The sequence below is a fragment of the Pleurodeles waltl genome, chromosome 8, assembly GCF_031143425.1.
Source record: "Pleurodeles waltl isolate 20211129_DDA chromosome 8, aPleWal1.hap1.20221129, whole genome shotgun sequence".
Classification (NCBI taxonomy): Eukaryota; Metazoa; Chordata; class Amphibia; order Caudata; family Salamandridae; genus Pleurodeles; species Pleurodeles waltl.
In genome coordinates, this window is record NC_090447.1 from 902,741,442 (window position 1) to 902,754,914 (window position 13,473).

Below are 13,473 nucleotides of genomic sequence, written 5' to 3' on the forward strand. Positions count from 1 at the left end.
GCATCTTGTGACAGAAACAGAATAGTAACATGTAGTCCCGTAAATGTGCCTATGTCTGCTGTGATGCAATTAGGTGCCATGGCATGCCCCCCACTGAAATGGCAGCCGCCTGACCTGTGTGGAGGGACAAGTGGAAATGAGGTAATTCTGCTGATGTTGTGCGCCATTGAGGGAGGCGATCGAGGACCGCCGTGCAACTCCTCATTGGTTATCATTGGGCCGTATGGGTTACAGTAGCCAATGGTGATGTACGCCGGCTGTGACGGTACGCACCGCCGTGGACGTGACCACCATTATCTATCTGTTCACTCACTTGCTACCTGACCTTCAACAGGAGTGGACCTACACTGCAAGTGCTGCTGTGACCTGTGTCTGGAAGTGACCATGGCTCGAGTCTTTGGGGAAAGGGCCCCAGCCTTCACTTCGGAGTAGTCGGAGAGACTTATTTTTCTATGTATCTTTCTCTGCAGGTCAGCGCACATCAGAAAAAGGGTATTTGGCATGCCATCGCCAAGGACGTGCAGACCCTGGGGGGTCTACGGCAGGCAGAACACCCACTGTCGCAAACGGTGGGAGGACATGCAACGCTGGGCAAGGAACATGGAGGCCCAGCTGGGGATGGCCTCTCAACGATGAAGAGGTGCCCGTCAAACCCTGACCCCCCCCTTATGTTCCGCATACTGGCGGTGGCCTGTCTGGAGTTGGATGGGCGCTTGAAGGCATCACAGCAGCCACAAGCGGGGTAGTACAGCTTCCCAGTTCAGCAAATTGCACATGGTGGGGTGTTATCTTGGTGGGGGATGTGGGCCTGTGGGTGCCCCTAGGCCAGGGCTAACACGGCAGGGTAGGTTCAATGTTGGGCAGGGTCTGATACATTCCAGCCCCAAACATGCTAGTGGGCATCTACTACTGGGCAGTGTCCTGTGGGTCTTAGGTATGCTGCTATTGGCGTTAGGCTGCATTCTCCATGGCTTGGTGACTAGCATTGTAAATGGTAGTGCATGGCCTAGTGCATAGGGCTGTCTCCTGTGTGTAATGTACGCCAACGTTGGTGTTGTTGCTGGCACTGACCAAGTGTATTCTCGGTCTCTCCCCACCCCCCTTTTTGTACTGTCACCCTGTCCTGCGCATTAGCATCATCTGGCAGAGGAGCAGAGGCACCGGCGATGGAGGGAGCTGCATCCCACAGGGCCCAGGAGGCCGAATCCACCGATGGTGAGGGCACCAGTGGGAGAGAGGGCGAGGGGAGCACCATGGCGGACACTGGAGGGGACAGTTCGGACAGCGCCACCACCAGGGAGCTTCCAACGGAGGAGGTGTCAAACACCTCTGTGCCCACCCCAACTACAGACGCCTCCCCCGTACCAGCACCGGCCTCCCAGTAGCCCCTCAGCGTGTTTTCTGTACCCGCTCACCCAGGATGGTGGGCATCTCCTTCGCCCCAAGCACCTCAGGCCCTGCCCCAGTCAGTCCTGCTGCCCTCAGTGAGGAGTCTATTGACCTCCTACGATCCATCTCTGTTGGGCAGTCAACCATAGTGAATGGCACCCAGGGGCTGGGAGGGCATTTGCAACAAACAAATGCATTCCTGGAGGGCATTCACTCAGGCGTGGCAGCCCAACAGAGATCATTCCAGGCTCTGGCCTCCTCCCTGATGGCAGCCATTGTTCCTGTTTCTAACATCCCCCCTCCAACTTCCTCTACCCAGTCCCATTCCCCTCAACCCCAGCCTATCCCAAGCACACCATCAGACCAGCATGCACCCAAGACAACACAAAGGAGTGGCTCAGGCAAACACAAGCACCACACTTCATCCCACAGGCACTCACACAAGCACCATCCAGATGCAGACACACCAACATCCACTGCCTCCACTGTGTCGCCCTCCTCCTCCCTCCCAATAGCGTCTCCACTCATACCTGCATGCACTACATCCACACCCACTGCCTCCATTACCATCACGCCTCTCAGTATACGCCCCTCACTGGCAGTCACCACCCCCACATCCATGCACACGTCCTCTGTGTCCTCTCCCACTGTCTGTGCCCCCTCCTCCCAAAGTACACAAAGGCAAGCATTCAGACACCCAACAGCCACCCACCTCACAACAGCATCCAGCCAATGCACCTGCACCCAAACACAGCAGACAGACACATCCTACCACCTCTCCCTCTTCCTCCACTCCCAAACCTTCACCCTCTTCCCGCAACAGGGTCCCTAAAAAGCCTTTTCTCTCCACCCTTGACCTATTCCCTGCCCCTCCCACCCCCGCATCCTTCACTTTGGGCCAGGGTGGTCAGAACCCGGGCTAGCACCTCAGCCACCCAGTCCACGGTCACTGTAGTTTCGGCAGCTACTGTAGTTGTGAGAGGTTCCAAGGAGACACCAGTCAGCACAGCCAGTGTGCCTGCACCAGCTGGCAGAGGCAAGGAGGCACTACCAGCTGGCAGAGGCAAGGAGGCACCAGCATCTGGCAGAGGCAAGGAGGCACCAGCATCTGGAAAAGGCAAGGAGGGACCACCAGCTGCCAAGGGCCAGAAGGGACCACCAGCTGGCAAAGGCAAGAAGGGACCACCAGCTGGCAAACGCAAGAAGGGACCACCAGCTGCCAAGGGCCAGAAGGGACCACCAGCTGCCAAGGGCCAGGAGGGACCACCAGCTGCCAAGGGCCAGAATTGACCACCAGCTGCCAAGGGCAAGAAGGGACCACCAGCTGCCAAGGGCAAGATGGGACCACCCGCTGCCAAGGACAATGACAAAGGCCCGGACGCTGCAGGCAGGATGGATATGAGGCCTGGTGCTGAAGCAGAATCTGAGCACACAACACCAGCCATGGCACTTCAGATGTCCGAGGCTGCAGGGGAAGGGCTGGAGCCTCCCCCACCCACTGGCAGCACCGCCACTAGCACCGCCACCTGCACTACTACCAGCAGCCACAATAGGCAGCAGTCTGTGGCTGCAGGCGATGGGCTGGAGCCTCCCCCCGCCACTGGCAGCACGACGCCAGCACTGCCACCTACCCCGCCACTTGCACTGCCACTACACCAGCACCAGCAGCCCCAGTGGGCAGCCGCCCTAGGCTGCAGGGGATGGGCTGGGGCCTCCCCCCACCATTGGCAGCACCGCCGCCAGCACCACTGCCAGCAGCCCCAGTGGGTAGCCGTCTGAAGCTGCAGGGGATGAGCTGGAGCCTCCCCCCACCACTGCCAGCCCAGACACCAGCACTGCCACCACTGAGCAGCCATCACCACCAGAGGGCAGTGTGTAGTCGTGCCTCCATGGGCTGTAGTGCGTCCTGGCCCCTGCAAATCCTGTTGGTGTGACACCCAGGTGAGAGACTGTGACCTTGCACTCCCCAAGTGCTGCATCACTGGGCACAAACCCCCCTCCAGAACCTGTGGAAAAAGGCATCCACTCACCCCCTCCTAACCAGGATGAAGCACACCGGGCAAAAAGCCCTCTCAAGAACCAGTGGAAGAAGGCATCCACTCACCCCCTCCTTGCCAGGAGGGAGCACACTGGGCACAAAGCCCCCTCCATAACCAGTTGAGAAGCCACCCACTTGAGACTGTGGCTTTGCACTCCCCAGGACCAAGCAGTTGGCATGTAGCCCCCTCCAGAAGCAGTGGCGGTGCACCATCTTCCAGCTGAGGTGCCCCCTTTCCCCCTCCCCCTGAGGTGTCTGTGTATTTTCGTCCTGATGCCCCAGCAGTGTTCTCTCCGTATTGAGGCAGGAGTCCAGTAGGGCCTTGGCCTATGTAATATGGCCCTGTGGCCCACGGACATTATGGACTAGGCAGTGTCCCTCCATTTTTATATACATGTAAATACTGTTTTGTGATTTGAGGATGTATTTCTAGAACTTTATATTATTCCACTCACTTTACTCTATTCCTTTTGTCCTTGCATTATTCCTGAGGGTTAAGGGGTGGATATGTAATGGTATTGCATCTGTTTGTATGTATGTTATTGGGGGTGGGGGTGTTGCATGTTTGTGTCACTTTTTCCTCCCCCCTCCCCTGTGTGCTAGGGGCGGTACTCACCGTGGTAGTCTTTGCCGCTGTTGGTATTCCTGGTGTAAGAGGAGGTAGACCAGCATGGGTAACACCTGTAGTTCGGGCTCCGTGGTGTCGTGGTTCTTCTTTGAGTGTCCAGAGGTGAGTCGATTCCCTTCTGTGTACTGTTTCCACTGTGCTTTTGATGGCATTGGTAACACCCAAGAAAAGGTGGTGGATTGGTGTCTCGTAATGCAGTGGGTGGAAACTTGTCATCCACCTTGCTGTTGACGGTTACCGGGCAGTGCTTAACTCATCCGCCGCCACGGCGGTAGCAACAAAGTAGCTGTCTGTGTTGGCGGTTTCCGCCGTAGTCATAATTCATTTTTTTTTACTGCCAGCCTTTTGGTGTTATTACTGCCGCTTTATCACCGACCTCCAGGGTTGTAATGAGGGCCTAAGGGGCATATTTATACTCTGTTTGCGCCGGAATTGCGTTGTTTTTTTTTACGCAATTCCGACGCAAAACTAACTCCATATTTATACTTTGCCGTTAGACGCGTCTAGCGCTAAAGTCCATGGAGTTTGCGTCATTTTTTAGCGTGGACACCTACTTTGCGTTAATGATATGCAAGGTAGGCGTTCCCGTCTAAAAAATTTACTCCGAGGCATGTGCGCCGTATTTACACTCCCGGGCAAAATTCACGCCCGGGAGTGGGCGGGTCAAAAAAAAGGACGTCCAGCCGATTTTGCGCCGTTTTTTAGCGCCTGATCAGGGCACGCGTTAAGGGACTTGTGGGCTTGGAAGGATCCCAGAGGTGCCCTCCCATGCCCCCAGGGACACCCCCTGTCACCCTTGCCCACCCCAGGAGGACGCCCAAGGCTGGAGGGACCCATCCCAGGGACATTAAGGTAAGTTCAGGTAAGTTTTTTTTTTCTTTTTTTTGTGGCATAAGGGGGCCTGATTTGTGCCCCCCTACATGCCACTATGCCCAATGACCATGCACAGGGGACAGAAGTCCCCTGGCCATGGCCATTGGGCAAGGGGGCATGACTCCTGTCTTTGCTAAGACAGGAGTCATTTCAATGGGGGTTGGGAGTCGAAAAAAATGGCGCAAATCGGGTTGAGGTGAAAAATTTGCCTCAGCCTGACTTGCCCCATTTTTTGGCGCCCAAGCTCCATATCCCCCTACGCCGGCGCTGCCTGGTGTACGTCATTTTTTTTCACGCACACCAGGCAGCGCCGGCGGCTAACACCGGCTAACGTCATTGAATAAATACGGCGCCCGCATGGTGGTTCAGAATGGTGTTAGCCGGCGCTAATTTTTTTGACGCAAAACTGCGTTAGCGCAGTTTTGCGTCAAAAAGTATAAATATGGCCCTAAGTCTTTTTAGCATTAGACTTCAGAAAACAGGAGGCAAGCTCAATCTGAGCCCTTGGAGAGCACTCTCAGCAAAGTCAGAGGGCAGTAAGGCAGCAGGCCAGCAGTCCTTCACAGCAAAGAATTCCAGATGAGTCCTTTGGGCAGCCAGGCAGTTCCTCTTGACAGGTTGCATGTTCAGGTCCAAAAGTGCCTGATTTGGTGGGGTCAGGGACCCAGTTTATATACCCAAAAATGCCTTTGAAGTGGGGGAGACTTCAAAGAGTGGTTTTGATGTACATAAGGTCCCCTTTCAGTACAAGCCTGTCTGCCAGGGTCCCAGTAGGGGGTTTGGCAGTCCATTGTGTGAGGGAAGGACACTAGACTGTGAAATATAAGTGTCAGGCCCTCCACCCTCCTAGCCCAGGAAGACCCATTCAGTATGCAGATGAGTGTAGGATTGACTGAGTATCCTGTGTTGTCTGGGTGAAATGCACAAGGGAACTGTCAACCAGCCCAACCTAGACATGGATTGGATACCGGCTGTAAGGCATGGGTGGATTTTAAGTGAAGGGAAATGCTCACATTCTAAAAGTGGCATTTCTAAAATAGTAATATAAAATCCAATCTCACCAAAACGCAGAATTTTGTATTACCATTCTAGCCATGCTAAATGACCTTGTTACCCCTTTCTTATCAGTATCTACCACTCAAATAGGAGGAGGCGTCACAGTAGTGGAAAACCAGTTTAGGAGTTTTCCACTATCAGGATATATAACCAACACATGTCCTGCCTTCTAACTACATAGCACCCTGTCCGCTGAGCTACTTAGGGCCTATCTTATGGGTGACATATATAGAAAATGGAGAGTTTAGGGATTAGAAAGTAGTTTTAAATACCAAGTCGATTTGGCAGTGAAACTGCACACACAGGCCTTGCATTGGCAGGCCTGAGAAGTGGTTAAGGGGCTACTTATGTGGGTGGCACAATCAGGGCTGCAGGCCCACTAGTAGCATTCAATGTACATGCCCTGGGCACATGTAGTGCACTTTACTAGGGACTTACAAGTAAATCAAATATGTCAATTCGGTAGAAACCAATGTTCCTATGTTTGTAGGGAGAGAGCATATGCACATTAGCACTGATTAGCAGTGGTAAAGTGTGCAGAGTCCTAAAACCAGCAAAAACAGGGCCAGAAAAGCCGAAAACTCAAATTGTTCTACATTTAAGACACCCCTAAGGTATGCCCTAGGTAACCCATAGGGCAGGGTGCTTTGTAGGCAAAAGGCAGGACATGCACCTGTGTAGTTTACATGTCCTGGTAGTGTAAAACTCCTAAATTTGTTTTTACACTGTTGGGAGGCCTGCTCCCTTCATAGGCTAACACTGGGGCTGCCCTCATGCATTGTTTGAATGGTAGCTGCTGATCTGAAAGGAGTAGGAAGGTCATATTTGATATGGTCAAAATGGTGATACCAAATCCTGCTGACTGGTGAAGTTGGATTTAATATTACTATTTTAGAAATGCCACTTTTTGAAAGTGAGCATTTCCCTGCTCTTAAATCTTTCAGAGCCTTACAATCCATGTCTGCCTGTGTTTAGTTGACAGCTCCCTTGTGCATTCACTCAGATAAACCCCAAACACAGGATACTCAGCCTCACTTGCATACATCTGCATTTTGAATGGGTCTTCCTGGGCTGAAGGGTGGAAGGCCTGACACTTGTATGTCAAAGGACAGTAGCCGCCCTCACACAAAGGACTGCCACACTGGCAGACAGGATTGAACTGAAAGGGTATTGTGTGCACTTCTAAGCCACTCTTTGACGTCTCCCCCACTTCAAAGGCACATTTGGGTATTTAAACAGGGCCTCTGCCCCTACCAACTCAGACACTTCCTGGAGAAGGAACTGGAACGAGAACCTGCATCCTGAAAAGAAGAACTGCCTGGCTGCGTAAAGGACTCACCTGTCTGCCTTCTGTGAAGGACTGCTGCCTTGCTGCTCTCTATGGCTGTGGTGAAGAAGTGCTCTCTGGGGGCTTGGATAGAGCTTGCCTCCTGTTCCCTGAAGTCTCAGGACCAAAAAGACTTAATCTCTATGAGAAGGACTCCTTGTGTGGCAAAATTCGACACACAGCCCTCCAGAAATGATGCATAGCCTGAACCGCGGTGAAAATTTCACTGCATGCAGATCCAGAATGACGCAACCCAACGAGAAGATCGATGCAACGCCAGCGTAGCAACCGGAAATTCGACGCAATGCCAAACCGGAACATCATAGCCCGACTTCCAGAGATGAATCGACGCAGTGCCTGCCATGCGCTAGAAAATTGGACGCAACACCCACCGACTCTACACAGCTCCTTTGACTCCGTCCTGCCAGTGCAGGAAATCCACTCATCGTCCCCGGGATGTCTGAAAACCCCGCAACCCGAAGAGGATCCACAACCAAGAGCTGGATATCCTTGAAATCTGAGAAAATCGGCACACACCCTTTTATTTCCACGCATCTCTTCCTCTGCGGTTCTTTGTGGAGATTTTTCATGCGAACTAGGTACTTTGTGCTTGAAAGAGATTTTGTTTGCTTTTAAAAGACTTAAGACACTTTATATCACTTTTCAGTGATATCTCAACATTTACTTATTAAATCTTAATCATTTTCACCTGCATTTATCCAGATAAATATTATATATTTTTCTAAACACTGGTGTATTTCTGTGGTGCTATGTGGTGTTATTGTATGATTTATTGCACAAATACTTTACACATTGCCTTCTAAGTTATGCCTGACTGCTCAGTGCCAAGCTACCAGAGGGTCGGCACAGGATAATTTGGAGTGTGTGACTTTCTCTGACTAGAGGGAGGGTCTTGCTTGGACAGAGGGTAACCCGACTGCCAACCAAAGACCCCATTTCTAACATTGGTGATCAGTGGTGAGAATAGGACTTGTGTTTGTGCAGTGACACACAGCAGCTACGTATTTCACTACCTACCCACAGTTGACGGTCAACTTGATTTTTTATCTTTTTTTGCAAATTTGTTTTTCCTGACAATTTTCTAACTAAAATTCTCACACAACATGTCTCACAACATGTCTCAGGCTGGGTCTCAAGCTGCAGATTTTGACCTAGCCCTGTTGGAAACATATACTACCAAACAGCTGAAAGGGTTATGCATGGATATGAGAGTACCCACCCAAGGTTCCTCCAGAAAGGAGGAATTTCAAATGGCACTGAGGACCTGGCCAAAAGCCCATTCAGAGAAGGATGCTCAGGAGGAGGGTCCAGAGGATGGCCCCTCAGAGGATTTTTTGCCATCATTGGATGATGTTACCACTGCAATTGTGCCCCCTGCCAAACCAGGGAGTAGTTTCTCTGATCAAGGTGTGACCGCAGAGGAAAGGAGAGAGAAGAAGTTTCAATTGAAGATGGCAAGGTTGAAAATTGAGGCTCAGCAGGAGGAAAGGAGGGCAGAGAGAGAAGCCAAACAGGCTGAAGCTGAGAGAGCAGCTACCCAGGCTGCAGCTAAGACAGCCTTGGCTGAAAATAAACTTTTGTTGGCTCATGAACTGAGTCTCAAGGAGCTGGAGATCAAGGCAAGACAGTCTGAGTCCAGAAGTGATGGTGGCGCATACATGCAGGACCTGTTGGGGAGAAAAAGGTTTGTATACCCAAGAATGTAGTGCCAAGTGTTGTGGTGGGAGATGAAATTGACAAGTGGTTGGCTGCCTATGAAATTGCACTAAGGGCCCATGGGACCTCTGAAGAGCAATGGGGGGTGGCCTTGTGGTTTTATGTACCAGCAGTGGGGAGAGACACATCTCACACTAGCTCCACCTGATCAGAATATCTATGCACCCATGAAAGCCTCTTTACTAGCCAAGTTTGGGCTTACCCCTGAGAAATACCATCAGAGGTTTAGGGACAGCACCAAACTTTCCACACAAACTTGGGTAGATTGTTTTGATTTCTCCAATAAGGGACTGAATGGATGGGTGTGGGACAGCAAAGTAGATGATTACAAAGGGTTAAATGACTTGATTCTGAGAGAGCATGTGCTCAGTATTTCTTTTACAGAGTTGCACCAACACTTGGTAGATAGTAAGCTGACTGATCCCAGGAAGGAGGAGGTGGACCTCTGGGTTAGCAACAGCGTGTCCAAGAAGGCATCTAGGAGGGACCCCCACAAAGGTGGTCAGGGTTCCCAACAGAAGAAAGAGGGGGAAGATAAACGTAAAGATAATGAACTCTCAAAAGGCCCCCAAAACAGTTCCCAAGGGTGGGAGATGGTAACCATTCCTCTTCTAGATTTGGGAAGAAACCAGGGATCTTTGCCAGGAAATTTGAGAAGTTCATCCCCAAATGCTTAGAAGTGCTACCAGCATGGGCACTCTAAGGGCGACTCCCAATGTTCCAAGAGAGCACAGTCCACCACTGGACAGACACCTGGGTTGGCTAGTGTAGCGCTTGGAGGGGGGGGGGGGAATAGTCCCAGTTAGCTTTGGGGGGCAGACAGAGGTGTCCCTAGTATCCCTGGGAGATAGAGAGATGGTGCCTAAAGCCTGCATGCCTACAAATACTTCAAAGTATAGGCAGTGGGTCACCATTGATGGGCAAATGGTGGAGGCTCTGCGTGACACAGGAGCCAGTATGACTACTGTCAAGAGTCAGCTGGTGTCAGCAGAGCAGATAATCCCTAATATTTTCCACCAGGTCATAGTCACTGACAATCATGAGCGTCACCTACCGGTGGCTCTGGTTCCCTTTGAGTGGGGGGGGGGTCTCTGGTACTCTGAAAGTAGCTGTGAGTCCTGCCATGCCTGTAGATTGTCTATTAGGCAATGATCTTTAGCATACTGTCTGGAAGGAGGTAGAGCTCAGATCCCACCTAGAGATGTTAGGTTTGCCTGAGGGGGTCTGCATGACCACAAGGTCCATGGCTGCCCGGGAAGGGAGTCAAGGGAGTCTGGAGCCTGGATCAATGATACAGACAGCTGCAAAGAGGGAGGGCAAGATGCGCGAAAAACCACCTCAGATGTTCCCACGGTGGTGGACGGGCCCCTGAGGAGGAGGAGGCCCCTGAGCCAACTGGAGAGGACATAGCTGACCTGGGCAACCTGCCTGAACCTGCTGGCTGGCAAGTAGAGGGTGGGCCAACCAGGGCAGAATTCTGCAAGGCACAGAAGGAATGCCCCACCCTTTAGGGTATGGGGCGACAGGCCTCATCCTAAGCAGCTGGTTAAGCCTCTGGCGATCACCATCTCTACTGGAAGAATGATCTCCTTTACAGTGAGCCTAAGGTTCCGGCCATTGGGGCAGCACGTGTGCTGGTGGTCCCCCAGTGTTACCGGGACTTCCTACTGGGTCTGGCTCACGACATCCCCCTAGCAGGACATTTGAGGCCAAGACAAGACCTTTGCCAGGCTTGTCACCCACTTCCATTGGCCTATAATGCGGGTAGCCTCAGATCATTTCTGCAGGGCCTGCCCTACCTGCCAGGCTAGTGGGAAGACAAGGAAAAGGCTTAAAGCCCACCTGATCCCACTCCCCGTCGTTGGCACCCCCTTGGAAAGGGTGGGCATCTACATCATTTGTCCCTTGGACCTCAAAACTGCCTTGGGCAACAGGTTTATCCTGGTTTTGGTGGACTATGCCACCCGCTCTCCAGAGGCAATTCCTGTGAGAACAGTGACTGCACTGGTGGTGACCAGAGCCCCGAAGGGAATATTTACCCATGTGTGATTCCCTAAGGAAGTTGTGTCTGACAGAGGCACAAACTTCCTGTCTGCGTGCATGAAGTCCATGTGGGATGAGTGTGGGGTGACTTACCGGTTTACCACCCCTTATCATCCTCAATACAATGGGCTTGTTGAGAGATTCAACAAGACCCTTAGGCACATGATCACCGCCCTACCTGAGGTCATGAGGTATAAGTGGGATGTCCTCTTGCCATGCCTGTTTGTCTATAGAGAGGTGCCCCAGAAAGGGGTGGGGTTCAGGCCCCTTTGAGCATCTCTATGGGCACCCTCCCCGGGATGTGGTCAGCTACATGCTGGCCCTCCGCAACCAAACCTAAAGCTTTTGGAAGCAGGCAAAGAGTAACCTTCCGGCCAGTCAAGAGGTGATGAAGGAGTGGTATGACTGGAAGGCCACTCTAGTTTAGTTCTTACCTGGAGACAAGGTTTGGGTAATGGAGTCGGTAGAGCCTAGGGCTCTCCAGGGCCACTGGTCTGGCCCATTTGAGATCAAGGAGCGGAAGGGGGAGGCAATTTACCTAGTGGACCTCAAGACCCCTATGTACTCCATAAGGGTTCTCCATCATAACAGACTCAAACCTCATTTAGAGAGGTCTGAGGTCAGTATGATCCTTGTTACAAATGAGGCCATGGAAGAGGAGAGTGAATCTCTCCCCAACCTCCTCTCTGCCAAAGAAGGTGATGGGTCAGTGGATAATGTCAATTTCTCTGACTCACTGACTCTAGATCAGAGAAGAGACTGCTATGATTCGTTAGAGCAGTTCTTTTCCCTGTTTTCCCTTACTCCTGGACTCAGCCATCTCTGTGTCTGTGACATTGACACAGGAGACAGTCCCCCTGTATAGAACAACATTTACAGGTTGTCAGATAAGGTGAAGGCCAGCATCAAGGAGGAGGTCTCCAAGATGTTTGCCCTAGGAGTTATTGAGATGTCCAGCAGTCTCTGGGCCTACCCTGTGATACCCAAAATGCCTTTGTAGTGGGGTAGACATCAAAGAGTAGTTTTGAAGTACACATGGTCCCCTTTCCATACAAGCCTGTCTGCCAGGGTTTCAGCAGAGGGTTTGGCAGTCCATTGTGTGAGGGCAGGCCCTCCACCCTCCCAGCCCAGGAAGACCCATTCACAATGCAGATGAGTGCAGGTATGACTGAGTGTTCTGTGTTTGTAGTCACACACTATTATATAGAATAAATGTATGTAACATGAAAGCACATTCAATTAAAAACTTGACTGTTTGTACTGTATCATTACCCAATTATTGAGTGTGTGGACATGCATCTCCATCTAGCTACTCAGATGCCAGGGAATCATGAACCCAATGCACCTCCGTGGACATGTCTGTGTAATGAATCAACCGTAAATCAGAAACCTTCTGACCTGGTTGATCGTGCCTTACTCTGCCCCATGCACAAATGTCAATCTATGTGAACATAATTCCCATCACATCTATGGTGCCCAAACTAAGCAAATCTCAATGCTCCATATTCTGTTCCAACCTACCACTCAGTGTTAAACCATCAGTGCAAATCCCCAAAGGGTTTCCCCCTTACTCACATCTTCATGGGAAAAACACCATTGGTCCGTGCCACCCGCTGCCCCTTGAGATGCAGTCAAAGTTGCATGTACTTCCTTTATTTCAGCCATCCCCAATCAGGTGCATTGGAGTGCCGACCAGATGGGGTGCAATGGGATGGGCCATTTTTCTTATTGCTGGAAAATAGAAGTTCAATTAACGATCTCCAACAATGTTCACAAGTGCATGCGGGTGAACTCATGGAAAATCAGTTGCATTAATTTGTCATGATTCATTCTGCTCTAGCGGCTGCAACGTAATCTGCTACTAATTAGCTCTGCCCAACTCAGCGTGGGTTCTCCTACCATACAGTCTCAGCACTACCACACCACGTGGGCCTTCCTATGTATTAAACATGGTGCCACTATCTTGGAAGTGCATGGTATACTTATGAAAACTGGGAGAAAGTGCTAATATGCCTCAGAATATGTGTCTCAGGAGATACATAAGTATACATATATGATATTCCTGGTTTATTTTCTTATTTATAACACAAATAGGTACAACAGTCAACAACTCTGAAATTCATGTATTATTATTGGTGAAGACGATGGAATGTCGAGGGATGTGGGGACATCCTCATATCTTGCTGTGGTCACAAAAGAGGGATTTACAATTCCCTCTTGTGTCTCCGGACACATTCTCAGTCAAGGTATATACACAGAGAACGTTCTTCTGATGCCAAGGGGATATCATTATTTAATCCTACCTCATGACTATGGATGCAATATATTCATTTTTGTTCATGTCTAAACAGGACATTTTTCACACCTTTCATATTAAATGGA